Source organism: Natator depressus, chromosome 2 (assembly GCF_965152275.1).
Source record: "Natator depressus isolate rNatDep1 chromosome 2, rNatDep2.hap1, whole genome shotgun sequence".
In the NCBI taxonomy this organism is placed as follows: Eukaryota; Metazoa; Chordata; order Testudines; family Cheloniidae; genus Natator; species Natator depressus.
The window spans coordinates 52,328,928-52,355,782 of NC_134235.1; the positions used below are offsets into that span (position 1 = coordinate 52,328,928).

General features: G+C 43.0%; 1 protein-coding gene across 1 annotated transcript in view; it reads right to left on the minus strand.

The window, feature by feature from the left end:
• The window catches only part of PKIA (cAMP-dependent protein kinase inhibitor alpha), a 68,625-nt gene extending 48,982 nt beyond the window's left edge, over nucleotides 1-19,643 (minus strand). Inside the window, exon 1 of the mRNA XM_074943043.1 lies at nucleotides 19,349-19,643. The gene's annotated coding sequence lies outside the window, so the exon portion shown is untranslated. The remainder of the gene's footprint in view (nucleotides 1-19,348) is intronic.
• Between the last annotated feature and the right edge of the window lie 7,212 nt (nucleotides 19,644-26,855).

The following is a 26,855-nucleotide window of genomic DNA, read 5'->3' on the forward strand; positions in this document are numbered from 1 at the left end:
TACTCACGTTCTGGGAGAGGAGCTTGCTTTTTTAACTGCTAATTTCACAAGAAAAACTTTGGCCTTAAGAGATTGAGAGACATGGCTGTGCATCTTGATGCACACACGGAGTCCATAACCTGAGTCGATCTTGAGACACAGGGTGATGTGTGCCAGTGTAAATGAGGTTAGGAGATGGCAAGTGCACATTGGTCTGAGAGCCTATTTTTTATGTATTTCATCAAAGCCTTCCTACATAAAGGCACACAAAATGAACAATGATCCAAATTAAAAATAATAAAAAAAAAAAGACTTCCAGGTTGTAAAAAACAGTGCAGAAATTTCATCAAGATAGGAGAAGAAATGAGAAGACAACAACTGCCTAAGTGGGAGGAAGCTAAATAAAACCCATGTTTTCACATTGGGATCCTCTTTATAGGATATTGCAAAGCCTTTGCTCCTTAGTTTAACATAGTTTTGAAAGGAATCACAAAGATAAGCCATAGATATGAATACGTAGCACGCACACACGCACATGCACCCCCTCTACACATGATGTGAGCCTGACTTTCTTCTCAGGCCTTTGAAAAAAAGGGGTGGAGAAGTCTGAGCCAGAGATGCTAAATGCTGAAAAAGATAGGGATGCAAAAGCTTCTCTCACTGAAGGATAAAATATGCTAGTCAGTCCCTGAGACAGAATTCAGGCCATGACGTCAAAGAATAGCAGTTTACCCATAATTTTTAACAAAATGGGTATCTACAGCTTCTTATTGTGGAAAGCTGTTCCCCCCCCCCCCAGAGCCTTTTTTAAGCATCAAATTATAATTGTTGCTGTTTGTTCCACTTTCATTTTGTGTCTCTCATGCTCTATGATTTGAGATTTAATAAATAAAAAGACAGTAATCATTCTCTGACTGTATCCTATTTAAGTGTATATTATCTCTTCACATTACCAGACAGCACCCAAACTGAGCTGTTCTGATCCTAGACAGATGTCAGAATAGTGAAATTCTAGTCTTAAGAAAAATTGGGTAGATAGTGCAACTTTAATCATCCTTGAATTTCAGGGGACATATGGACAAATGTTCAAAGGTCATTATAGTAATGTGGGGTCTCTGACAAAGAATTTGCTAAATACTCTGAACTTAGAATAGACAAATTTGTACTGAAGTTCAGTGCAGACAGTAAAAAAAAAAAACCCCAAAGTTGTTATTGTCCCGCACAGAAAACTGGAACAGTTGGAAGAACCAAGGCACAAAAATATAATAAGATTTAATAAGGTGTAAAGGGTTTAAGTAAGGTGAGGAAAGTGGTAAGTCATATGACAAGCCAAACAAAAATGCATGGAACTACACAGTTCTGCTATTTCAACAACTTTCATCGGTAATAACAAGAAGTAGGTAAAAGAGTGGTGCTTTTGGTGTTTATATCTGAAGACACACTGTAAATGTTCAAAAAGTGTCCCACCGAGGAGCCATAAATAGGGTCATGAAGGCCGAACTTTGATTTTTGAAGGTGGGATCAATCTCAGAGAAGTTCTTAGAGCTAACTTATCCTTGAAAAGCTTGGTATAAAGTGAATCAGTCTCTAAAGCTCACTTGCTGTGTAAGCTGAAGTCACTTCAGACAGGAAGTGACCGGAAACGAGTGGTTCAAAATGAGTTTTCAGCTGTTTTGTCGGGTCCATATTAATGTGGGGGTTTCAGAAGCCCCACATAAACCTGATTATGACAAGAGGCTGCAGAGATCTTTGCCTAACTTGCCACAACAGCTGACAGATGTACTTGGAAGGAGCTAGTTTTCTAGTTTGACCCAGATAAAGTAGCTTTTTTTGTGTGGGAGGCAAGCAAGACATAAGAACGGTCAAACTGGGTCAGACCAACGGTCCATTCAACCCAGTATCCTGTCTGACAGTGGCCGGTACCAAACGCTTCACAGGGAATTAACAGAACAAAGCAATTATCAAGTGACCTATCCCCTGTTGTCCAGTTCCAGCTTCTGGTAGTTGGAGGTTTAGGGTTAACCAGAGCATGGGGTTGTATAAAATGGCCCATGAAGACTACTGAGTTGGGATAGAGCGATGTACCCTGGTTTTCAGCAACAGTCTGAAGCCAGTGTCTCAGTACCATGGAACCTGCCTTGGTTGTGTGAAACAGAGTGAAGAACCACATCTGTCTTGGCCACTGTGGGGCTGTTAGGCTCAAAAACCTTGGTCTCTCCAGACTTTTGCTACCAGTGCGATTGGTAGAGAAGCTCCCTCCCAAATGGACAGAGATGGCGTCCCTTGCTAACAAAATCATTTCCCAGTGTCACGAGCAGGCTTATTGTTCAGGTAAGTGGTAAAGTGATGCATTGCTGGTGGAAAGAAGATCTGGTCTGCCATCCCCCAATCCAGCGGCCACTTGTGAGGATCTATCACAATTCCTGGATTGCATGTCTGCAGCCACTTTATCCTTCCACTAGAGATACATGATGACAGAAACATCTCATGAGATGGAACCAGTGTTGCTACCTCCTGGAATTTTTATCATGATTCTTATGACATTTGGTGTTTTTTCTTTAAGTCCCATGTCCTGGAGTCATATGATTTCTAAAAACCTCCCTTTTTCAAAAGGAAAGGTAAATTTGTAGCTAATGTGGCTGCACAGAAAACCTTGAAAATGAGAGCATGTACCCTAAGAACTGAAAAGCGAGATAAAAAACTAAAAACATATTTACTTTTTTAAAAAATCATGCTTTTAAGCAATTTTTTCTTTTTGAGCGATCCTGACTTTTGAATGCTTGGGGGTGGCAATACTGCAGATGTCATTTAGGGTATAATGTGACCCAGAGAACCTTTATTTTCTAATAAATAGGATTCTCATTCCTGAGTCTTAGCTTCTTAATGTGAGCTCTTAAGGGTGGGGTTTTTTTTTGTTTTGGGGGATTTGGTTAGTTTGGACCCTTCAGGACAGTGGTAGAAAGGTAGGATGTAAACCTACTGATTGCCATGCACCATCCCCGCAAAGTAAAAATGCTGCCCTCTACATGTCAGTTGCTTTTTGATTCCAGTCAACAAAAGAGCTCTGCAGGAGACTGCACTTTGTGGGCCATTACTCCAGCTCTCCATTGGATCCCAACTATACCTTGTCAGGTGCCTTTTTTTCCCCCTGGTATTACTCTGCCTCTCATATGGTTGTTGAGTTTTTAAGGCTTTTCCCTTGGGTGCCTCTGCACTTCTGCAGTGTTTCTGCATCTGTTTGCATCAGTGCCTACCTTGGTGCTTGAGTGCCTCTAGCCTGTGGTGCCTGATGGATGTGGAAGTGGGTTTCATCCAGCGTTACCAACTCTTGCAATTTTGTGTGTTCCTACTGACATTAAAGCCCTCTCATTTTATGTTTTCAGTAGTTTACTATTCCAATTCCCTCTTAGCCTTCCTAATTTCCATCTTGCATTTGAGCATCCATAGTCAATGTCCTTTTCTGTTGGCTTACTTTGAACTACTTGAATAAAGTCTTGCCAGGAATGGTTTTATTGATGCCTTCCTTTTCATTTAGGAGTATCCGCATCTTCTGTGATTCAGTTATAGTACACTTAAGTAGCTTCGATGCTGAGTTTAAGTTTCTTCCATAAATTACCAGACATTTATTTTAGATTTGTTTCAAGTACGTTAATCAATTCCCCGTAAGCAAATGTACACAATTTTGAGACACTAATTTAAAAGAACCTGATTTATAAAATGGTTTATTTCCAACAAAAGACTCTCCTGACTACCCACTTGAGATCCCTGCTTAATACCTCCCTCCAGAAAAGCCTGGGAAAATAAAAGGATCTTTCAGCAGGATCACCAAAGTCAGCTCTGGCAGACGAAGTGAGCACCGGGGAAATAAATTCTAAAGCCAATGAGAACAACCTGCTATCAGCTGCATCTCTTGTTAAACCTGGTACCATTATCTCAAGCATCTTGGCTGAGCAGAAGTACTGTGGAATCACAAAAGGAACGAGCCAGCCTCTAAAGTAGGCAGAGAGGGACCCATTTAGAGCTAACACTTCAGACTTATCTGGAAATGAACTACTAGCCAGGAAGGGCACACATATAGCATGCTCCCCATTGGAATCTAGCATCAGAGGCAGACAGCTGCATTCTACAATAAATTAATGGCCTTAAAGTGTAGCCTTTATGAGGCACGGCAGTCATGGATGAGAGACTTTTCTGAATAGCGTGGGTCAATGTTCTGTAGCATATTTAGAAACCCATATCTTCCACTTGAGATTCGGGCTACAGATCAAAGGACAGTGCTACTAACTGTACAACTGTGAGAATATATTTACATGACACCTTTCAACACAGATATGAAAAATGCTGTGCATTAAACAAAGTGCTGGAAATTGTTTTCAGATCTTCCAAGATGAAACGTGTTATATAAATATTAAATTCCCCAAATTGTAAACTGGAAGCTAACAGAAATGTGTGTCCTTGATCTGCAGTCTTTACAATAATTACATAAACAAACACACATACAGAGTACAACTGAAATGCATCCACCTCCGAGGCACAGAGTGGCAATCAATCAATCAGTTAGTGCATGGCACGGTGTATAACATCTCCATTAATCCCCATTCTCATATCCTGTACCCACCTAATCAGATTCCCAATACTGGAGGCTTATGATGTGTGGAGAGTCATCTGTATAAACCCTACTAGTCTGTTAGTACGCAAAGGCTGCCAGAGTGTCTGTAGCACAGTGTGGCAGGTGTCACATGTATGTTCCCGTTTACATAATAATATCTGGGTTCCACAGTTTGCTGCTACATATCTATCAAGTAAATGTGGCAGTACTCTGGGCATTCATATTTCTCATGCATATAGTGGCTTGATGTGGAGATGACAGGGCGTGCAGCATTTCTGATGGAGGATCTGCATATCCTAGTCTCCAGTTATTGGTTTTTGCCTTACTGTGTTTCACCATGACAGCTGAACCACGGCACTGCCTCGGAGCATGCTCTGGTACCACCACACTTAGTACAGCCATGAGATCTGTGTGCTAGGAAGTTTCATATTTCTTACACACATCACCATTTACTCTTAGATAAGAGCCACAGGATGCTGGTGTTATCTATTTTATCTGATATTGTTATACTGCTCCCCAACACCACAGCATCAGAGCACCTTGCATATAAAATCGATACCAACAGTGCAGTCTCCAATGGGCTTCATCAAGTCTCTGGAACTTCTTCCGATTTGAGGTTAAAAAACAAAAACAAAACAAAAAAACCCTTTGCTTGGGTTTGAGGTTTTGTTTTTAGTAGTTTAATTCTTAACCTACACCATACTTATTATATAAAGTGATTGATATGTTACAGCAGGGGGGGCACAGAGGAATGTTTGGGGGGGGGGGGGCACGGCAGGGCCAACCCCCACAGGGGGTGAGGAGCGAGCGCCTAGCTCCGGCCCCAGCTGCAGCTCCACCCCTGCCCCCAGCCCCAGCTCCACTCCCATCCCACAATCCTCTGCTGAGCCAACTGTGCAGTAATGGGGGGTGAAGCAGACAGATTCCATTACTGGTAAGGGTGGGGGGTACAACAGGAAAAGTTTGGGCACTACTGTGTTACTGTATACACTTAACCTACCTAGGTGATGAACTGTGGTGCCCTTATGCTTCCAATGCATGCCATCTCTATTTTTAGAGAAATCATGCCCATTTCTCAAGCCAGGCCGCCTCCTCAGATCACATATTATCCATACGCATCTCATGTCAGACTTTGGCTCCACAAAGCTTCACAAATAAAGGTTACTTAAAATTCAGTATTCTATATTTAGACGTGATGCTTTCTTTTTAGTGTTACACACTAAGTCAGCCCCTTAAAAGTCAGAAATTTTCACATGCTCCATTTCTCATATGGAGCAATAGACTCAAGGAGCTCAGTCTACGTAGCATAACAAAGAGAAGGATAAGGGGTGAGTTGGTTACAGTCTATAAATACCTACATGGGGAAACAAATATTTGATAATGGGTTCTTCAGTCTAGCAGAGAAAGGTGTAATATGATCCAATGGCTGGATGCTGAAGCTAGATAAATTCAGACTGGAAATAAGGTGTACATTTTAAACAGTTATTTAATTAATTATGGAACAAATTAACAAGGCTTGTGTTGGATTCTCCATCACCAGAAATTTTTAAATCAAGATTGGATGTTTTTCTAAAAGATACATGTATGTGCTAATAATTACTTCGTAAATAGTTCTATGGTCTGTGTTAGACAGGAGGTCAGACTAGATGATCACAGAGGCGATCTTCTGGCCTTGGAATCTATGAATTAACCAGTCTTGCTCCACTTTGTATTTCCTCTCACCACATTTCAGCCCACAAACACTAACAGCTCGGTAAGAATGCCATCATCCACTAATTGTACTACATCTGAAGAGATATAAAACTATGAAAAGATTTAAGACAGAACTTTCCTGTTGGTCTCCCAGTCCATATGTGGTCATATTTGGTGCTTTCATACATTTGCAAGATGCAGCTTTTTGAAAGCACAGAATCAACTTTACTGCTTTGTGTTCGTGGCATTCTTCCACTGTCAGCCATGCTGCATCATAATTTTTTTAAGAAATAAAACAATATGGCCCTGATTTTGCAGTGAACTCAGATGGGCAGATCTCTTTACAGCCAGATGGAGCTCCACTGGCTTCAATTGCCATGTGGAACTCATTGCAGGATCAGGGCCTAGAAAAGCCAAGATTTGCCTAAGAAGTTTCTTCCAAATGACCAACAGGTAAATGGAATTCTTGAACCTGGGCTGTACTTAAGGCTTTACCTCTGCTGCATCCATCCTCTCTTGGAAGCTCTGACCAATATGATACATAATAGTTCAAATGAGGTTTAACAAGTGCTATAAAGAGAATCAAAGAAGAAGGAAGGAGGAATGTGGGGGAGGAGAGTTAACAAGCATTTGTGTGATTTTAAAACAGCATGTGGTGAGCTCTTTTCCCAATGGTTATGTGCTCACCCCAAGGTGATTCCTGTAGGGGTATACTAAATAGATAAGCACCTGTTTAAAATAAATATAAAATTTAAAAAAAAGAGTATGTATAACCATATAAGGAACTGTAGCTTTGAGACATTCTTCTACAGGATATCTAGGGGTTGCCATGGTAACTTAGACAGATGCAGTCAGGAATCTTTTGGAATAGGCTTTAGAACAAGAGCCAACAAGGTTAAGACAGCCAAAGAGAGAACACTGCTAGAAGAGGGCATGCTTGCTTACAGCTTGAGATGCAATTGCATCTCACCTCCCATAGTTTTGTTTAGAACCTGCTACTTAGTTTAAAGCACTCCACAGAAAGAGTGAAGATTTATCAGCCTATAACCCTGCAAAACCAGAGATGCTGTCACAATGTCTGGAGTGGTTCATGACCGTGTGTGCCAACCTCCGGGCAGATGGTCGAAAAGCAAGGCAGACACCCCAAACTGGTGGTATGTTCTATAATTAGATTTCACATTCGTTACTGGGTTGGGGAAATCCTGGAGCACTCTGACAGTTTTACCATGGAGTCACAGACAGTCGCCTTAGGCACTTCAGTTAGTGCTTAATCTGTAATAAAAGAGGTGCCAGGCTGCAAGCAATGTTTTTTTACATTCATAACTGATGCAGCAAGCCCAGAGGTGGCAGGGCTATCAACACTAGAGGTGCCAGGGCTCAGTCCTGGCAAGCTCTGGCACAAATTAATCGCTGACTCCAGCTATCTTGCCACCCAAGCAAGCTGGACTTAGTAATAAATGGTCACTTACACCAAAGATGACAAAATATTCAGGTTGCTCCCAGTCCCAAGAGACCAGACACTTATCCCAGGTCAATTTGCACCTTAGATCTCGCACAAAAGATAATGCTTGTAGCCACTCCTGTAATAAACTAACTAAACGTTTATTAACTAGGAAAAAGAAATTATAATTATTTACAGGTTAAAACAGACAAACATATATACGAGTTTCTGCAAATGAGTTTCTGTCTGTATTCTAAAAGGTGATAGAGTTGTAGAAAACTGTCAGTTCAAAATGTCTTTCAGGGCTAACCCATGCCAAGCAGCATGGGGATCTCTTTGCTTATGTTTAGGAATTTTTGCCCCTCAAAGTCCAAACAGCATTAGAGAGACTTTTCAGGGATTTTTATCCCCTCCACTCCAGAGTCCAACCTGATGGAATTAATTCATGCATAGATCTCTTCTTCCTGAAGGGAATTAGGAATGCATCAACAGGGCCTCTCTGCTTTGATGCTATGCAATACCTTATTTACCTTCCATGTAGAACAAGCCCTTTCCCTTAATTAATGCTTCTTTTCCTGTTTGGGGAGTTACACAACCACCGAGGTTTACAATGCAAACACTCAGTATACCACAGGCTATAAAGATGGTAAGAGAGATCAATACACGCAGCATCCTACAAGCATTCTATAAAGTCTAAACACTTAACACAATTTTATCAACTTAACATCTAATATCTATTTTGATAATGCTAACACATAGTTGAGCAAGACTGGTTTCCAGCTGTAGGATAAGTATAAAATTCAAGAATTATAGTTACCTTAAGTTTGGTTAAGGAAATAGATATATGCGTTGTAAAGAAAGGCCCTGAATAGCAAGTAGAAGGAAAGCCTTGGAAATAATGAGTTATGAGGCCAAAAGGAATGAAGTAGGGAGGTTCAAAGAATAACTAATGAGATAAGTTTCTAAAAAGAAGGCCTCTGACAGACAGGGGTGACTGCAGATGGTTTTAAAGAGAACAGAATCTGTTTTAAAACAAGCCAACACGGCCGTTCCCCAACCTCCACACACCAGTGTGAAAGCCTGCGTGAACCCAGTGCAATGGGGAAACTATTGGGCAGCAAAAAGGAGGGGAGGAAAGGAGATTATAAATCTTATCTGGATTAAGACTGGAAATAAGGGTGGACTGTCTCCAAGTAGGTTTTTAGCTGAAGTCAGTAACTGGCCGAGACATATGTTTGTTAAAGGGTATAAAAGGGTTCAAGGGTTCATCGTTGGAGCTGACCGATATGAGTCTAAGCACCCCTGGATTTAGCCCGTTTGTAAGTATATTGATCAAATGCTTATAAATATTTTGTTACTGTTTGGATGTAGTAAATTGTTTATTATTTAGGCTTTTTAGGCATGTTTAGAGCAACTGCATAAAGTACCACTTGGCCTTTGGATTTAATAAAGAAACTTTTGGTTAAATTGGTGTTCAGCGATTTCTCATATTAATAATTTCAAAATGCATTTGTAAATGTTCAGTGAGGCACCTGGTCTGCCAGCATCATAGAGGCAACATCTCTAAAGATTTCTTTTAGGGAAGATTTGAAAGGAAAGGAAAAACGGGAAGGACCAGAGTACCTGTGACACACTGAAATGCATACAGAAAGTGGGGTGGGACTTTATTTCTCGTCTGCAATTATTCGAGAGAGTTTGTGGAGAACAGTTTTAGAAAACTCAGTTTAACCCAGGAAGTATATTAGGGACATGTGGGAACCATTTTAGCGTCCTCAGAAATGTAGCATAATGCAGCAACTACATTAATCTAGGGGATAATGTGAAGAATACTGTATCTTATTGAAACCACAAGAAGAATTTAAGGATGCAGAACGCAATTACTGGAGGCCAAGACACTAGGATTAAACACCCCTAACTGAGATATTTATTAGTTTAATTATTGCTCTATTGTTCCTGCTACCTTTATATAAAGAGTTTTGTAAGCTTTTTGGTTTTGTTTTTTAATAAAGGAAGTTCCTGTATATACAGGTTTTCTTTTTTATGTTGTGTTACCTTAGTTGACTTGTTTCATAGAGAGGACATGAAAAGGATAATTTGCCAGAACCGGTCTTTCCTCTAATCACGCTATGACATGACAAATAAAGAGGACTGAGCTGATCTGCACATGCTCCTGCACTGAAACACAGCAGATGTGGCAGCAGCATAACAAACAATCCTCTTTTTAAAAAAAAGTTACAAATTGATTTTGCACTTGGGAGAAATGTCTGTGACACTGGGTTAGATCCACAAGAGGATTTAGGGGACTAACTGTGACTTTAGGCACCTAAATCTAAAATTTAGATCTTCAAAACCCCTACTCAGTTGCTGCCTAAACCCACAAGTGCCTATATTTCTGCTGATAAAGTTCCGTAGCACCTAAAATCTGCAAATCTACCAGCAGGCACGCGCACAGCTGCCTAAATTCTGCCTAGCTCATGCCTTAGCCTCAGAGGGACCCTCAAACTAGGCATTGCCCTGCCTGTCTTACCTGCAGGTCCTGATCCTATAGGTCTACTCAGAGCATGACTACTGGATTGGGCCACACAGAAACCATAGCTGGAGGAGGAATTCTGCCACCCCTCTTATATTTCTTAGAGCATCCACTCAGCATGTGGGAGCTTCACGTACAAAGTCAGCCCCTCTGCCCAATGTGGAGCATGAATTTCAACCCAGGTCTCCCACAGTGTTGGTGAGTGCTCTAACCACTAACCTGTGTGGTATGTCAATGTCTCCTCTTGAAGCTGTTCCACTGTGTATAAATAGTCACTGGAACAGGGACTTGAACGTGGATCTCCCCCCTCACAGGTGACTCTACTAACCACTGGGCTGCGGAGTCAATCCCACCCTTCTTCTTGCTCAGTGACTTAAGTATTTTATACAGAGTGGAATAACTTCAACAGGAGAGACAGAGAGATCTACTCCAGCATGCCCCGTAGCCTAGTGGTTAGGGCACTTACCTGGGAGATGAAAGACTCGCCTTCAAATCCTGCTCCATACGAGGTAGATTGAGGATTTGAAACCCAAGTCTCCCTCATCCTGGGTGAGTGCTCTAACTTCTGGGCTGAAGAATAAGGGGGGGTAGCACCACCACCAATTTTTGAAAGAAAACGCTTAGGCACTTAACTCGAAGGTTCACATCTGTGAATCCCAAGCAGAGGGAGGCACCTCACTCTGTCCCAAACTTAGGTGCCTAAGTCCCTTTGAGGGGCAGGGCTTAGGATCTAACCCTTTCCTAGGCACTTCCTATTGGGCAGCTCCCCCCATTCAATGTGCTGGCTTTTGTGGATCCCATTCTTAGGTGCCTAACTCTTCCCATACTTTGTATAGTGCGCCCGAGTGCCTAACTCAGGACTGTAAATTCCACTAGATGGCAGGATGCCTAAATTTGGGGTATGTCTACACTAGAAATGCTGCAAGGTGCTGCTGAAGTGTAGACACTTACTACAGCAACGGAAGGGATTCTTCAGTCACTGTAGTAAATCCACCTCTCTGAGAGGCAGTAGCTAGGTTGACAGAAGCATTCTTCTGTCGACCTAGCAGTGTTTACATGTGGGGTTTAGGTGAGCTTAATTACACTGCACAGTGCCTCAAATTTTTCACAACCCTAAGCGACGTACTTAAGCTGACCCGATTTTGTAGCGTAGACCAGCCCCTAGACACTGCAATACTAAGCCTAAATTTATTTTGTGGATCTAGCCTTGTTTGTCCATTTCTCTGCACATTAAAAATCTAATCCTTCCAAGCCTATGCATAAATCAGTAAAAGTTAATTTCACTGCACAAACACAAAGGATAATCATCTACATTTACAGATAGGCAAAGTAAGAAAACTGCTGCTTCAGAACCTATCAGAGTGTGATTTAAAGATATTTACGTTTTTTAAAAACTTTTTTATGAAGACAAAGTTACACTAAAACATTAACATACTACATCATACGTTACTTACTAAGGATCAGGTTAATATTCAAAGAGTCTGGCTAAAGATTCTGGCTTGCTGGTTGAGGAACGCTTCTGCTCTAAGTATGCTAAATAGGGTGACCACATTTCTAAATACTTATCCTCTTTTTAAAAAGAAAAAGGAGTACTTGTGGCACCTTAGAGACTAACCAATTTATTTGAGCATAAGCTTTCATGAGCTACAGCTCACTTCATCGGATGCATACTGTGGAAAGTGTAGAAGATCTTTTTATACACACAAAGCATGAAAAAATACCTCCCCCCACCCCACTCTCCTGCTGGTAATAGCTTATCTAAAGTGATCACTCTCCTTATAATGTGTATGATAATCAAGGTGGGCCATTTCCAGCACAAATCCAGGGTTTAACAAGAACGTTGGGGGGGGCGGGGGGGGGGGAGGAAAAAACAAGGGGAAATAGGTTACCTTGCATAATGACTTAGCCACTCCCAGTCTCTATTCAAGCCATACTCTGAGCCCAGCAGAAGCAGCTGTCCTATCTTGGGGCCTCTCCTTCTGCCCCTCCACCCCCACGAACATGATACAGTTCTGTGGTGACCTAGAATCCTATTTTCGACGTCTCCGACTCAAGGAATATTTCCAACATACCTCTGAACAACATACTAATCCACAGAGACCTCCCTACCAACACTACAAAAAGAAGGATCCTAGGTGGACTCCTCCTGAAGGTCGAAACAGCAGACTGGACTTCTACATAGAGTGCTTCCGCCAATGTGCACAGGCTGAAATTGTGGAAAAGCAGCATCACTTGCCCCATAACCTCAGCCGTGCGGAACACAATGCCATCCACAGCCTCAGAAACAATTCTGACATCATAATCGAAAAGGCTGACAAAGGAGGTGCTGTTGTCATCATGAATAAGTCGGAATATGAACAAGAGGCTGCTCGGCAGCTCTCCAACACCACTTTCTACAAGCCATTACCCTCTGATCCCACCGAGAGTTACCAAAAGAATCTACAGCATTTGCTCAAGAAACTCCCTGAAAAAGCACAAGATCAAATCTGCACAGACACACCCCTGGAACCCCGACCTGGGATATTCTATCTACTACCCAAGATCCATAAACCTGGAAATCCTGGGCGCCCCATCATCTCAGGCATTGGCACCCTGACAGCAGGATTGTCTGGCTATGTAGACTCCCTCCTCAGGCCCAACGCTACCAGCACTCCCAGCTACCTTTGAGACACCACTGACTTCCTGAGGAAACTACAGTCCATCGGTGATCTTCCTGATAACACCATCCTGGCCACTATGGATGTAGAAGCCCTCTACACCAACATTCCACACAAAGACGGACTACAAGCCGTCAAGAACACTATCCCCGATAATGTCACGGCTAACCTGGTGGCTGAACTTTGTGACTTTGTCCTTACCCATAACTATTTTACATTTGGGGACAATGTATGCCTTCAGATCAGCGGCACTGCTATGGGAACCCGCATGGCCCCACAGTATGCCAACATTTTTATGGCTGACTTAGAACAACGCTTCCTCAGCTCTCGTCCCTTAACGCCCCTACTCTACTTGCACTATATTGATGACATCTTCATCATCTGGACCCATGGAAAAGAAGCCCTTGAGGAATTCTACCATGATTTCAACAATTTCCATCCCACTATCAACCTCAGCCTGGTCCAGTCCACACAAGAGATCCACTTCCTGGACACTACCGTGCTAATAAACGATGGTCACATCAACACCACCCTATACCGGAAACCTACTGACCGCTATTCCTACCTACATGCCTCCAGCTTTCACCCTGACCACACCACACGATCCATTGTCTACAGCCAAGCTCTGCGATACAACCACATTTGCTCCAACCCCTCAGACAGAGACAAACACCTACAAGATCTCTATCAAGCATTCTTACAACTACAATACCCACCTGCGGAAGTGAAGAAACAGATTGATAGAGCCAGAAGAGTTCCCAGGAGTCACCTACTACAGGACAGGCCTAACAAAGAAAATAACAGAACGCCACTAGCCGTCACCTTCAGCCCCCAACTAAAACCCCTCCAACGCATTATTAAGGATCTACAACCTATCCTGAAAGATGACCCAACACTCTCACAAATCTTGGGAGACAGGCCAGTCCTTGCCTACAGACAGCCCCCCCAACCTGAAGCAAATACTCACCAGCAACCACATACCACACAACAGAACCACTAACCCAGGAACCTATCCTTGCAACAAAGCCCATTGCCAACTGTGCCCACATATCTATTCAGGGGACACCATCACAGGGCCTAATAACATCAGTCACACTATCAGAGGCTCGTTCACCTGCACATCCACCAATGTGATATATGCCATCATGTGCCAGCAATGCCCCTCTGCCATGTACATTGGTCAAACTGGACAGTCTCTATGTAAAAGAATAAATGGACACAAATCAGATGTCAAGAATTATAACATTCATAAACCAGCCAGAGAACACTTCAATCTCTCTGGTCACGCGATTACAGACATGAAAAGTTGCGATATTACAACAAAAAAACTTCAAATCTAGACTCCAGCGAGAAACTGTTGAATTGGAATTCATTTGCAAACTGGATACAATTAACTTAGGCTTGAATAGAGACGGGGAGTGGCTAAGTCATTATGCAAGGTAACCTATTTCCCCTTGTTTTTTCCAACCCCGCCCCCCCCCCCCCAGACGTTCTTGTTAAACCCTGGATTTGTGCTGGAAATGGCCCACCTTGATTATCATACACATTGTAAGGAGAGTGATCACTTTAGATAAGCTATTACCAGCAGGAGAGTGGGGGGGGGGAAGGTATTTTTTCATGCTTTGTGCGTATAAAAAGATCTTCTACACTTTCCACAGTATGCATCTGTGGAAGTGAGCTGTAGCTCACGAAAGCTTATGCTCAAATAAATTGGTTAGTCTCTAAGGTGCCACAAGTACTCCTTTTCTTTTTGCGAATACAGACTACCACGGTTGTTACTCTGAAACCTATCCTCTTTTTGTCATTTCTGCTGTGTATGTACTTGATGTGAAAGTTTTTCCATTACAAGGACAGTCCATATTTTACTATACCATAGTTCCATAGGAGAAGTCACATTTCTCCCACTCAAGTGCAATACAAAATCATGCTGCTAACCGTAAAAAAAGAAGAATTTGTCATTCTGTTTAAAATGTATATCCTTTATTGGAGCTTCAAATAAGCAGGTCAGGAAAATCTCAACTTCTACCATCATTTAATAATTATTGTTCGATCCCCCATTGCTTACTTCCCCCATGATTTCCTGCAACCATAACATTTTAAAAATATATCAATATTTATTTTAAACATTTTTTAATTTATACTATTTATCAAATTACAAAAATATGTATTCTGCCTAGCCTAATTATGTGTTAGTTTCAGGGTCTGAGCATCCAATTTTTGAAGTGCAAAATGTATTGACATACTTAATTGGCTGCGGGTATGAAATGTACTACAGTAATCAACTTTGATACTCTGCTATCTGCGCACACACAGCTCTTCCATCGACAATTACTAAAAACAGACTTTAGTAAGAGATCTACTTACACAGAAAGAGGGAGATATTAAAGTTGACAGGTGCCATGTGAATTGCAGAAGGAAATTTTCCCCTTATGTTTGCAAATACCAAGTATTTCTTATAAAATTAGGTGTCTGAGAAATGTTATGCTAACTTTTTTTGGTGTAGAAAGTACAATAATGCAATCTTTAGAGTATGTACCTAATCAAGGTTAGCATCATTCCGAAGTAATGCTTTTAACTGAACTGTAAATATTTTAATATAATTGAAAAACATTTTTACAGGTGCTGAAGCAGCTACTTGTATAGATCTTAAAAAGCACTAGCTCTTTCTTCTTCTCCATTTATACCAGGTGTTCTCAGGACAAATTTTTAGGTGGCTTTGGAGTGAGGCCACCAACCCTTGCTGGTGGCTGCTCTCACACTTTTCCCTAAAATACTTAACTAGCTTTAGGAAAAACAAATAAATATGCACATATACACAGCAAATCATTGCAATTTATTTATTCTTAGCTAGTAAGCCTGTTGTGAAAAGTGATATTAACATACAAGTATCACTTTTCACAGCAGCCTTACTCAGCCCTGCCAAGCATGGGGACAAATTAAGCCCTGGATGAGGAGTCGGGGGAGGCAGCAGGGGCCAGGGCAATGGGGGTTGGTAGGTGGGGGCTGGGGGAGGCAGCAGAGAGCTGGAGCCTGAAGCCCCCACGGCCAGAGCCTGAAGCCTGCCACCGCACAGCCAGAGCCTGGATTGGAGCCCGAAGCCCCTCGGCCAGAATTTGCCACCCCACCACCTCAAAGCCTGAGCCCCACTGCCCCGGGAAGGGGGAGAATTCACTGGCTGCCTGCTCCTCCCGCATTGTGCCCCTGATGTCTCCAGCGGGGGGCAGAGCCCAATCCCTGCTGGCAGTCCCAGCAGCCAACACCAAGGTGGTGCATCCAGGCGCAACAGGGAGGGGCCACTATTTTGCCGCCCCCCCCCCTTCCCTCTCCCCACCAATCACAGCCCAGGAGGCTGTGGCCGCAAGAAAAGCCCTTGGTGGCCACATTTGAGAAATGCTGATTTATACCTAGCTCAGGCCTTTCTTTGACATGACAGGACATGAGGATTGGAAGACTGCTTAATTTAGGAAAACGAGCAGATTCAAAAGCATAAATAAAAGCATAATTGAAAGATTATGTGCTTACTCTGAATGTGGCACTTCTGTCAGTTCAAGCAAACATTTGGAAACATGAAACAATATTCATTGCAATCTCTTTAAATCTAAGATAATAGAATAGACTGACTGAGGTTGCTTAAATTCAACCGTAGGGCACTAACACAAATGAAATTGGATCTCTGCAGTTTCAAGTGCATTAGAGTTCTTTTTAATATTCAAATATTACCTCTCTGTGCACTTTATTTAATTACACTGTGCATGTACCTGCAAGGTGCACCAAGGACCCAAATAAAAGCAAATGAAGTTTTCACTTTTAAACTAAACTAATAATATCAACATCCTCATGGACGTGAATGTACTTATTAGGTCTGTAATGCAATAATGCTAGAGTCTCACTAGCTCTCCACCTCCACCATCCCTGCTTTATTAGGTGTTAGTTAAAACACTGGTTAGAAGCATTACTTTTTTTTCCTAGAAAACAGAAGTAGCTCCATTTACTGCACTAATGCTGTGTCAACATAAGAGACTACTTATGCCATTTGACACCATATAATTTAACATAAAATGGAAAAATATCACGTGTTCTCTTCATCAGACAGATGAACTCTAGAATATAGACCACACGGCCTGACACAAGAGTGTGAGCTTAGCTACACACTTCCCTTTTCAGAGTGGTAGCCGTGTTAGTCTGTATCAGCAAAAAGAACGAGGAGTCCTTGTGGCACCTTAGAGATAAATAAATAAATGTGTTAGTCTCTAAGGTGCCACAAGGACTCCTCGTTCTCTTTATACTTCCCTTTGCCACTCAGGGACAGCTGTGGAAGAAACCAGCACATATGACCCCAGCAGGTGCGCCTTTGGAATTAGCAAAGATCAAGAATGATCTTTGTTAACCAGAATACCATGTAAAAAGGTCATAATAGACTTCCAAGACTTTTAATGCATTTTTAAAAGTTTGATTGAAAAAATAATACAACTTCATTGGCTTGAAATAGAGACATAGACCAGTGCTCTACTATTATGAGAGTTCCAAAAGGGATACTTTAGAAACTAAAACGAATGGGTCATGTTTAATGGAAGTTCTTCAGAGCCAATACTTATGTCAGTTGAATTCATTTTTAATACGGTCATTAACCAATCATTCATTCTTAGTATTTTTCCAAACCAGTGAACATACTAGGATGTCCTATAACTCCCTCCTGCTTCTACTGACATCATCTCCTCTGCTTTCTGCTCTAATCTCCACAACAGTGCTAAGCCACATCTTCCCAAAAAGAGCAGAAACAACCCAAGTTACTTCCTACATTTCTTATCTGCATTTCATCTAATTACAATAGCTCCTAGAGGCCTGTCATGCCAATCATTTGACCAACACATAAAAGGAGACAGGCCAAGTCAGAGCCCTTTCACTTGAAAATATAAATAAAACAGCTATTTTAAACTTCTACTATCCTCTTCTCAGTAGTGCCTCTTTCCTTCAATATAAACTCACCCCCCCTTTGTCTTCCCACAAGTATCTTTTATTTTCTCTTTCAACCCATGTAGAGTTGCTAATCAGTAGCTCCTATAGTCAGTTCCCGGTTTAATGATCTGTCTCTGCATGCCAGTCTTAGTCTCTTTCTTGTACAGCGAAGCCGGTTTGGGGTATTAGAACAGAACAAATTATATATATACACACACACATGCCAGGTGGATTTCCTCCCTTGGCTCAACTCTTAAAAATCTCTCTCATCAATGATACATGAACTCCTCGGCGTATTCCATAAGCAAGATACAGCGTCAATAGCCAAGCTATAATATGGCTGTACTAATAGTAACAGGATTGTCTCCTCTCACTCTTCCAAAAGATATACGATCAACTAGCGGTTCACCAAGCCTTCTGTTCTACTGAACCTAGGAACTGTTAGTGGTATCCGACATTTTACCTTGATGCTCTGGATCAAAACATAAGATAAAAGAACAGGAAGGAGCAGCAGAATCCATTTTAGGCACTACTTCTACTCCTGTAACTTCTGCTACATTGGCTTTTGGTTATGGATGCTTTCCAAAATTAGGGATTCAAACCAAGAGACAAACTTCTATCTAATATGGTTCCTTTTCAGTCAAACCCTTCTACCTTAAGGTGTTGTTTCCTATCACTGGGGAAATTTTAAAAGCAGCCTGGAGAAAGCACTAGAAAATAAAACAGCTACAGGGAACAATTCTGCACCTGTGGCAGCCATAGACTAGATGATCCAATAGGTCTTTCCACTTTTAGTTTCTTTGTCCGATAAACGGTAAATAAAATGCCCATTGTTTACTCAAGAGCCTTTGGCTTGTGACAAGCTGAAGGGAAGCAGCCCTGCTGTGAAGCAGAGAATTGGCATCAAACATCCCACATTCTGGCGCAAAAGAATCCATGTTTCAGTTGGAGGGATTTTCTCTCGCTGGAGGGAAGTGACACATTAACCAAACACAGCTCCAGACACTTGCCAGCCTGCGTCTCTCCAGCCAAACCCTCCCAGCGTTGGAGGCACTGCAGGGAATCCGGGGGCTGACGCCTGGCAGCTTCTCTGGGGCGGCGAGGAGGCTTCTTCGGCCGCCTCCCAGGGAAGCCCCCAGGCTCGGCACCTCGCAGCGGCTCCGAGCGTTCGGCCGGGGGCCGCTGGGGCCGCCCCTCCGCGCGCATCAGAGAGCCTCAGGGCGGCAGCCTCCGGAGGCACCGGACGGCTGGGCTCAGCCGAGCCTCCCGCGCTCCGGGTCACGCACCCAGGAAGAGGGAGCCCGGGCTTGGACCGCTGCTGATCTGAAATGAGCCCCCCCTCCCCGGCCGGGCCATGCGGCTGGAGACTCTCCCGGCGAGCCACAAGCACACGCCGCGGGCTCCCCGCTTTCGGAAAGGCTCCGTCCCCCCCGCTCCCGGCGGCTTGACGCTCCGCTGCGGCGGACACGAGCTACGCGACCCACCTGCCCAGCGACCGACTCAGTGCATCGTCCTCCGCCGCGCCCTGCTGCTGCGTTGGGGACCCTCCGGCCTGGCCCCCGGCGGCCGCAGCTCAGTGCGGGGTGAGGGGTCTGTGTCCGCGGCTCACGCTGTCACTCCGCTCCCCGCATCCCAGCACCAGCTGAAGCTCCCAAATTCACAGCGCGCTCCGGCGGCATGAAGTCATCCTCCTCCCCTCCCCCGGATCGCTGCACTCCGCAGCCAGCCGCGGGGAGGGGCGAGGGGCTGGCTCTGCCGCCACAAAAAGGGTCTGGGGCTCGCTCCTCCCCCTACCCGGGGGGCTGCGGTGCCGCGCGCGCGCGCCGCGAACGCCCCGGGAGCCGGCGGTGGGGGTGCAGGCTCGCGGGGGCTGGCGGCTGTGCCTAGCAGTTGCGAGCCCCCACCCCGGCTTGTGCTGCTGGATGGGCTGTTCCGTGCAGCGAGAACGCTCCCCTCCTGAATGCCCCTCGCCTGGCCCTGGAGCGGCCGTGGAGCTGGGGATTGCCGGGGGAGGTTCCTGCCAGCTGGGTTTCAATAGTGCGGATCCGGGGGGGGGGCCGCACCTGCCCTCCTGCTAAACAGCCCTCTTCTCCCCTATACTGGAGAAGTCCTTGTGGTCTGCTATCCAGCTGCGAGCTTTCACTACTAGGCAAGAACTGGGAGTGGGGCACAGCATTGCTTTGTGTGCCACTGTTTCACAGTTTGTGCCTCCAGCCCCATGGAAAGCCTCCACCTGTCTCCCCGGAAGGGAATTTTGTGTTGAAGGAACATCACCTGTGTTGCTTCTTGTGCAACACTATTCATCCAAAAGGATGCCCAAGCATTTAATAAACCGTGTAAATAAAAAGAAAAGGAGTACTAGTGGCACCTTAGAGGCTAACCAATTTATTTGAGGATAAGCTTTCATGAGTTACAGCTCACTTCGCTTATGCTCAAATAAATTGGTTAGTCTCTAAGGTGCCACTAGTACTCCTTTTCTTTTTGCGAATACAGACTAACACGGCTGCTACTCTGAAACCTGTCATGTGCATAAAGCATTCTAGCTAGAAATGCAGCTGTTTCTGGGGTGGAAGGCAGCTGTTTTACCAACATTCCTTTCCTTGCACAGTGTGGGAGTGGAGTGTTGAAGAGGCACTGTGGCCATGGTTACCGGGACAAACCTCTTTTCATAAAAGTGGCTTGGGAATTTTATGATCCACAAGCAGGTGGGGCTTCTATTTTTGTTATTTATAGAGCACCATATCATTACATGGCAAATGACAAACTCATAAAAAAGACCTGGTTCCTGCCATAGAGAGCTTAGGATCAGATGAACCGATCCCATATGCAGAGTAACAGTTCAACAAGCACCACTATGGTGCTATAAAAATTACAACAGGCTGCCCTATTCAAAAGTGTGTGGCCATATCATCTTGGTATGTGAGCTCTTCAGATTTCACAAGCTAAGCAGCAACATATCTGGTCAAGATTTTGCTGGGAGAGGTCCCAGGAAAACACAAGTACTGCAAGTGCAGGTGTTATGCTGGTTGGCATTGAGTCAGTAGCTACGCAGTGCCCCAACGGGATTTTTGGAAGGGAGCATGCTGCTGGAGATGCCATCTTTCACAATGGTTAAAGTAGATTGAAACTGTAGGGGGAACTGCTTCCCCATCTCCAAGTTAGAAGTGGGAGATCTCTCTCTGCTTTTGGCAGAGGGTGGCGGAGCTGTCTCCCTGTTTCCCCTGCCCTCTAACTCTACTTCACTTTGACTCCAGATCTTTCAGATGAAATGTAACTTTGAGACTCATGTTTCCCATGTTGTTGAAAATTCTATCTCATCTCTTTGCAAGGATACAGGGTTTAACCCTGGCTAAAATCCATTTTGTGTAATTACATTCTGCATTCCTAGAAATTCCCACTGATGTTTCCTTTGGGGGCAGTTATTCTTCAGTCCTGGCCTGAAGACGGTTGTGAACTATTTCCGGTGCAGAGCAGAATGCCTGCCACACCTTAGAAGTGGCTGCATTTCAATTAATGATTCACTGAGTGCTTTGGAACATTTTAAGTGAGAGGGGCTATTGAAATGTAACGTATTATTGTTATTTTTCTATTCACTTGGAAATACTAGGCTCTTTCCAAACAGAAAAAAAGAAAAAGTTCCTGGCCCAAAAATGTTAATATTAAAATACACCATTACAAAAAAAAAAAAAGAAGAAGAAAAAAAGGGGGAGACCTGCCTAATTTAAGTCATTTACAGGAAGAATGGCTTTATTGATATCATTTAAAGATATTCAGAGATCCAGTCAGTGTAGCAACTAAGGGCCAGACGAGCCCTTTAAAAGAGCTCAACCACCACGTTCACGGCTTGACTTTCCAAAGAGCTCAGCTTCCACTGGGCTCCGAAATAAGTGGTCAGATTTCTGCATGAAGGATCTCAGTACGTTGGGCACACCGTTCTTTGGAAAATCTGGCCACAAGTGTCACAATGGGAGCTGCTGGTTGCTGAGCCCTTTTGAAAATCTGGCCTGTCATAGGTGCTGAGCATTTACCTCCCAACTTGCATGCGCATGGTACACTACAAATTTTAAAACGATAAATGACATATAAACTGCTGGATTAGTAAATAGCTGAGAAAACCTGACCTACACACACAAAATAGCTAAGGGTCAGACTCTGTCACTCTTGCTCACATTGAATAAGAAGTACCTTTGCAAGCAGCCTTGTTGATTTCAATTGAACTACTTTTGAAGTAGGGCTCTGATCCTGCAATGAGCATTGGGGTCCACCTGCATGGAGCTGGTTGCAGTAGTACTGTGAGGAAGGGTGACGGAATCAGGTGCTGAGACAGCAGTACAGAATTTTAGAAAATATATGGTTTTTAAAAAATAAATATATTATACAGGCGTAAATGATCTTTATAGTCTAGTTTACCTAAGGCATTTTCAATGAGCTTGTCCTGGCAGTATATAAGCACCTATTAACCAGTAGTGGTCTGGATTGAGTCTGTTTTTGCCCTGGAGTTATCAGTGACCTACAAACACCTAGAACAAGCTCTCAGTCCCACCTATTATTTTTGCTTCGCTTTTTGCACTGCTTCACTTCATACTGGGCCTTCTCTGACATGTTTATTCAGGTGTAGGTGTCCTGATTCAAATTTTTCTCTCCAGAAATGCTCTATGTGTGTGACGTTTGCCTAGGTTCTCTACACTTGCATTGTTATTTGCTTTGTGGGTTATTTATTTTGTCTATTTGTTATTGTTTTGGCCTGTCCAGGCCAGGGAAAGTACATCTGCCTTCATGTTTAGGAAAGCTCTATCAGGGATATTGGAAGTCTTGTCTAGGTCAGTCCTTGAAGGGTAATACCTTTTCTGCATTAAAAGGTCAGGATACGCCATGTGCACCTCAAAGGAATTTGAAAGTGTGGGAAATCCTGGCTTTGGTCAGTTCCAAACCTGATCTAAGATCATCTGCTGAGGAAACCTTGATCTCTCAGCCAGACCACTTAGTTCTGGGTTTTACCAAATTCTTTTTTAAGCCAATTTTATGTGGTATTTCATAAATGTATATTAAATACAAACATAAAAACAAAGAAACAAACATGATAACAGAAATACAAGCAGAGAGGCCACAGGCAAATGCATTGTCAGAATACTTTCTATGAAGTCCACAAAACAGAGAACCAGTACATCAAATGCATATAGAGCAAGCAGGAAACTATAGCAGGCACAAAGAGGTTAATGGGCAGACAGTTACATCCCCATCTGTGAGAAAGTGGCTGACCCACAACAGCTGAGAGAAGCCTTAGAGAGAGAGGCCCCTCCTCCCTCTTCATCCCTTCCCCAGAAGAAGAGCTCTCAGGAAGAGGTACTTATGGAGAGACTTTCCAGAGAGTTGGAGGAAGTCTTGCCTGGATGGGGTTATATGCTGCTAGGGAGCCTTAGGGGACTCAGCATCAGCCTGAAGGTAGAAGTAGTCTAGACTAGAGAAGCAGCAGTAAGTCTATGGAAGCAGACCCTGGCTATTTAATACAGGGTCCTTGGCTGAAATCCAGAGCAGAGGGAGGTCCTGGGTTCTCCTACTGCATCCCGAAGAAAGAAAAGTAAAATAAACCCTGACACAAAGCAGGATAAGGGCTGTTGAGCCTATCGTGAGGCTGAAGGCCTGGGACAGATTTGTTAGAGTTCTGCTTTTGTTGGACTCTTTATTACTCTGGAATGGGTAGAACTATAAGTGATCTAGCTGGAGGATGGAGTTGAGAAAAGGGGTAAGCTGTCCCACACTCGGAGTGACCATTATCATGGGATGCCAGAGCTGAAGAGGCTGCTACACCCAGCTTGGCCATGACAAGGTGCACTGACTGGTGAGTGACTCTTCTACAGTTATCTACAGTACTCTATAAGGCATGGAATACACCCAAGGTTTATATAGCAAGTACAAGTCATGCTGGACAGCAAGACACTGTCACAGTTATATTTTGAAGTGCTGTGCAAGAGTACATTGCCTTTTTAAAGAACTCTTATTAATGCTATGCGGCACTATCAATTTCAGCTTGTCGAACAGAGAGTGTTCATTGTTGTTTTGACTCTGTAGTTAGTTCTTCTCTACCCTGAAAATTTCAGACAGTCTCTGATTCAGGTGCTTGAACAGCTTGCAGAATAATGTCAAGAGGTGGGTTTTAGCAGCACCCATAGAAAATTCATCATAATCCAAATGAGCAGACTTTCACTGAATGCCAAATTGCCATCGCTTGCTAAAGGGCTCAGTGTGGTCAGACTGATGAGAAGCATCCCCTTGTGTCCTCTCTCCCTGGAACTCTTTCTCCTCCTGCCTTTGGCCTCATGCAGACATTGCACGATACAGAGTGTCTGCTTATGATGGAAGCAGAAAGTGTTCAAGTGGACTCAAACTTATTTTATCCTTTTGATACCTTTTAGGCAAAATAACTTCTATAATTATTTCAGCCTCCACCAAAGAAAACGAAAGTCTCAAAGACAAACTCTCACAAAAGAATACTGTTAATAGTGCAAGTGACTTCAAATAGTTGTTTATTGTTAGAAGCATCATGACTGCTGGGTTTGTTTTTTAAGCAAACTATACACAGCTCTGTTTCATGGCCACTTAATTAAAAGTATTTTTTAACACCTCGAAGTTAAATCCCTTCTTTACCATTGTTAAATGTAGACTTGTCTTGAATGGGATGAAAAAATCAGCCCCTGGGTTAAATTATGACCCCTCAATGTATACAGAATCTATGTAAGCTGGCTATTAAAAGGGACAATGATGAGGAAGTATAATAAAGTCTGAATGCAAGGTACAAACTTTCCTGAAATGGCCAAAATGACGACAATATTTTAACACTGTCTTTTATATTCAGGAAAAAATACATCTGTATTAGATTTCAAACCAGTTGTGGGGCAAATGTAATCATAAAAGCACAGGCAATAGTCAGTACAATTATTACTGTTAGTTGTTTAGAACGCGCAAATAAATTCTATGTTTGTTTTGATTAGTGTTCTGTATTAGTACAATATAGTGTAATTACATAAGGTGGCAAATCAAGAGAAAAAAATGACTTTCTCTCTATATACACACACACTTAACTTTTTGATACCTAAACCCAGGTAAAGTGTCAAAGTAAACAGAAGTTCATCTTGAAAGTCTCAGCAGATTGCATTCAGTTATTTGAAAAGGTTTTTTTTAATCTACAGAACAAACCCTACTACATGAAATCCCTCAATCCACAGAAAATAAGTGTCCTAATATGCCTTTCAAACAGATCTTTTAGACAAAGGTGGATTCTTCTTCTTCTTCTTTTTAATTTATAAACTTTAACTTACAACTGGGGCTGGTAGGAATTTGCTGCAGCATTACCCCTGTTACTTATCCAGTCTGTGCAGCACTCAAACTACCAAAAAGAAAATAAGGACACACTACACTTGCCTCACGTAGGTTACATCAGGATCTAATCTTCAAGAACAAGAACTTCCAAGTAATATCACAATAGAACCAAATGGAACCATCAGGTTCTGCACATCACCAGCCTACGGCACTGCATGAATGCATTACTATTTCCCTTATCCTCCTCCTTAGGGTTTGTCAAATCCATTCATTGCATCTTGTCCTAAACTAGGATGTAAGACCTTCAGGGCAGGACCATGTCATCCTCTGGGTTTGTACAGCACTGTTAGGCACTACCATGACACAACAATAATGGCTCGGGTCTCTCATATGGTGTCCTGCCTCTTTCCATAAGGCCAGATTCTTCTCTTAACTTCAGCTGGAGCAACATGTGACCTACTAGAAGTTGCACATGAATAAGAATACAATTTATTCCCTTATTCTCCTGATGTCAACAGGAACAAAGGTAGATAGGCAGCAGGTGTGATAGGCTTCCCCTCCCTGCTGGGAGGTCTGCCTTTGGGGCTAGTGATGGACTGAAAGCAGACACAGGGGTTGTGTCTGGAGAGGAAAATAGGTGGTGGTGGGTTTTAAAAACTGTTCTAATACACTTTAAACACCACTTAGCACCTAGTGTACACCATGTTTAACATCTTTAAAAATGTGTCATGGGGTCCTGGTCAACCCTAGCTATAAATAAGTCCCTCTTTGTTTCTCTGTCATGACTGTCTTTCTCTCAAATCCACCTAATCCTCAAAGTTCCCCACTTTCCCCACACACAGGCTCAGAAAACCTTTCCTCCTACTCCCATCTCACTAATCTCCCCCTCACTAATTTGGCAAACCATTTTTTCCTCAACTGAAACCCATGTCCTAATTCTTCCATAGTGCAGAGGAATCAAAACAGAGGCAGCAAGGAGTGGTGGGCACTGTACAAACTCTTAACAATGTGAGAGACCGTTGCTGTTTGAAGAAAAGGAGCACTTGTGGCACCTTAAAGACTAACAAATTTATTTGAGCATAAGCTTTTGTGAGCTACAGCTCACTTCATCGGATGCATGCTGTGGAAAATACAATGGGGAGATTTATATACACAGAGAACATGAAACAATGGGTGTTACCATACACGCTGTAACAAGAGTGATCAGGTAAGGTGAGCTATTACCAGTAGGAGAGAAAAAAAAAAACCTTTTGTAGTGATAATCAAGGTGGGCCATTTCTAGCAGTTGACAAGAATGTGTGAGGAACAGTGTGTGTGGGGGGGAAATAAACATGGGGAAATAGTTTTACTTTGTGTAATGACACATCCACTCCCAGTCTCTATTCAAGCCTAAGTTAATTGTATCCAGTTTGCAAATTAATTCCAATTCAGCAGTCTCTCGTTGGAGTCTGTTTCTGAAGTTTTTTTAGGTCTGTAATCGAGTGACCAGAGAGATTGAAATGTTCTCTGACTGGTTTTTGAATGTTATAATTCTTGACATCTGATTTGTGTCCATTTATTCTTTTATGTAGAGACTGTCCAGTTTGGCCAATGTACATGGCAGAGGGGCATTGCTGGCACATGATGGCATATATCACATTGGTAGATGTGCAGGTGAACGAGCCTCTGATAGTG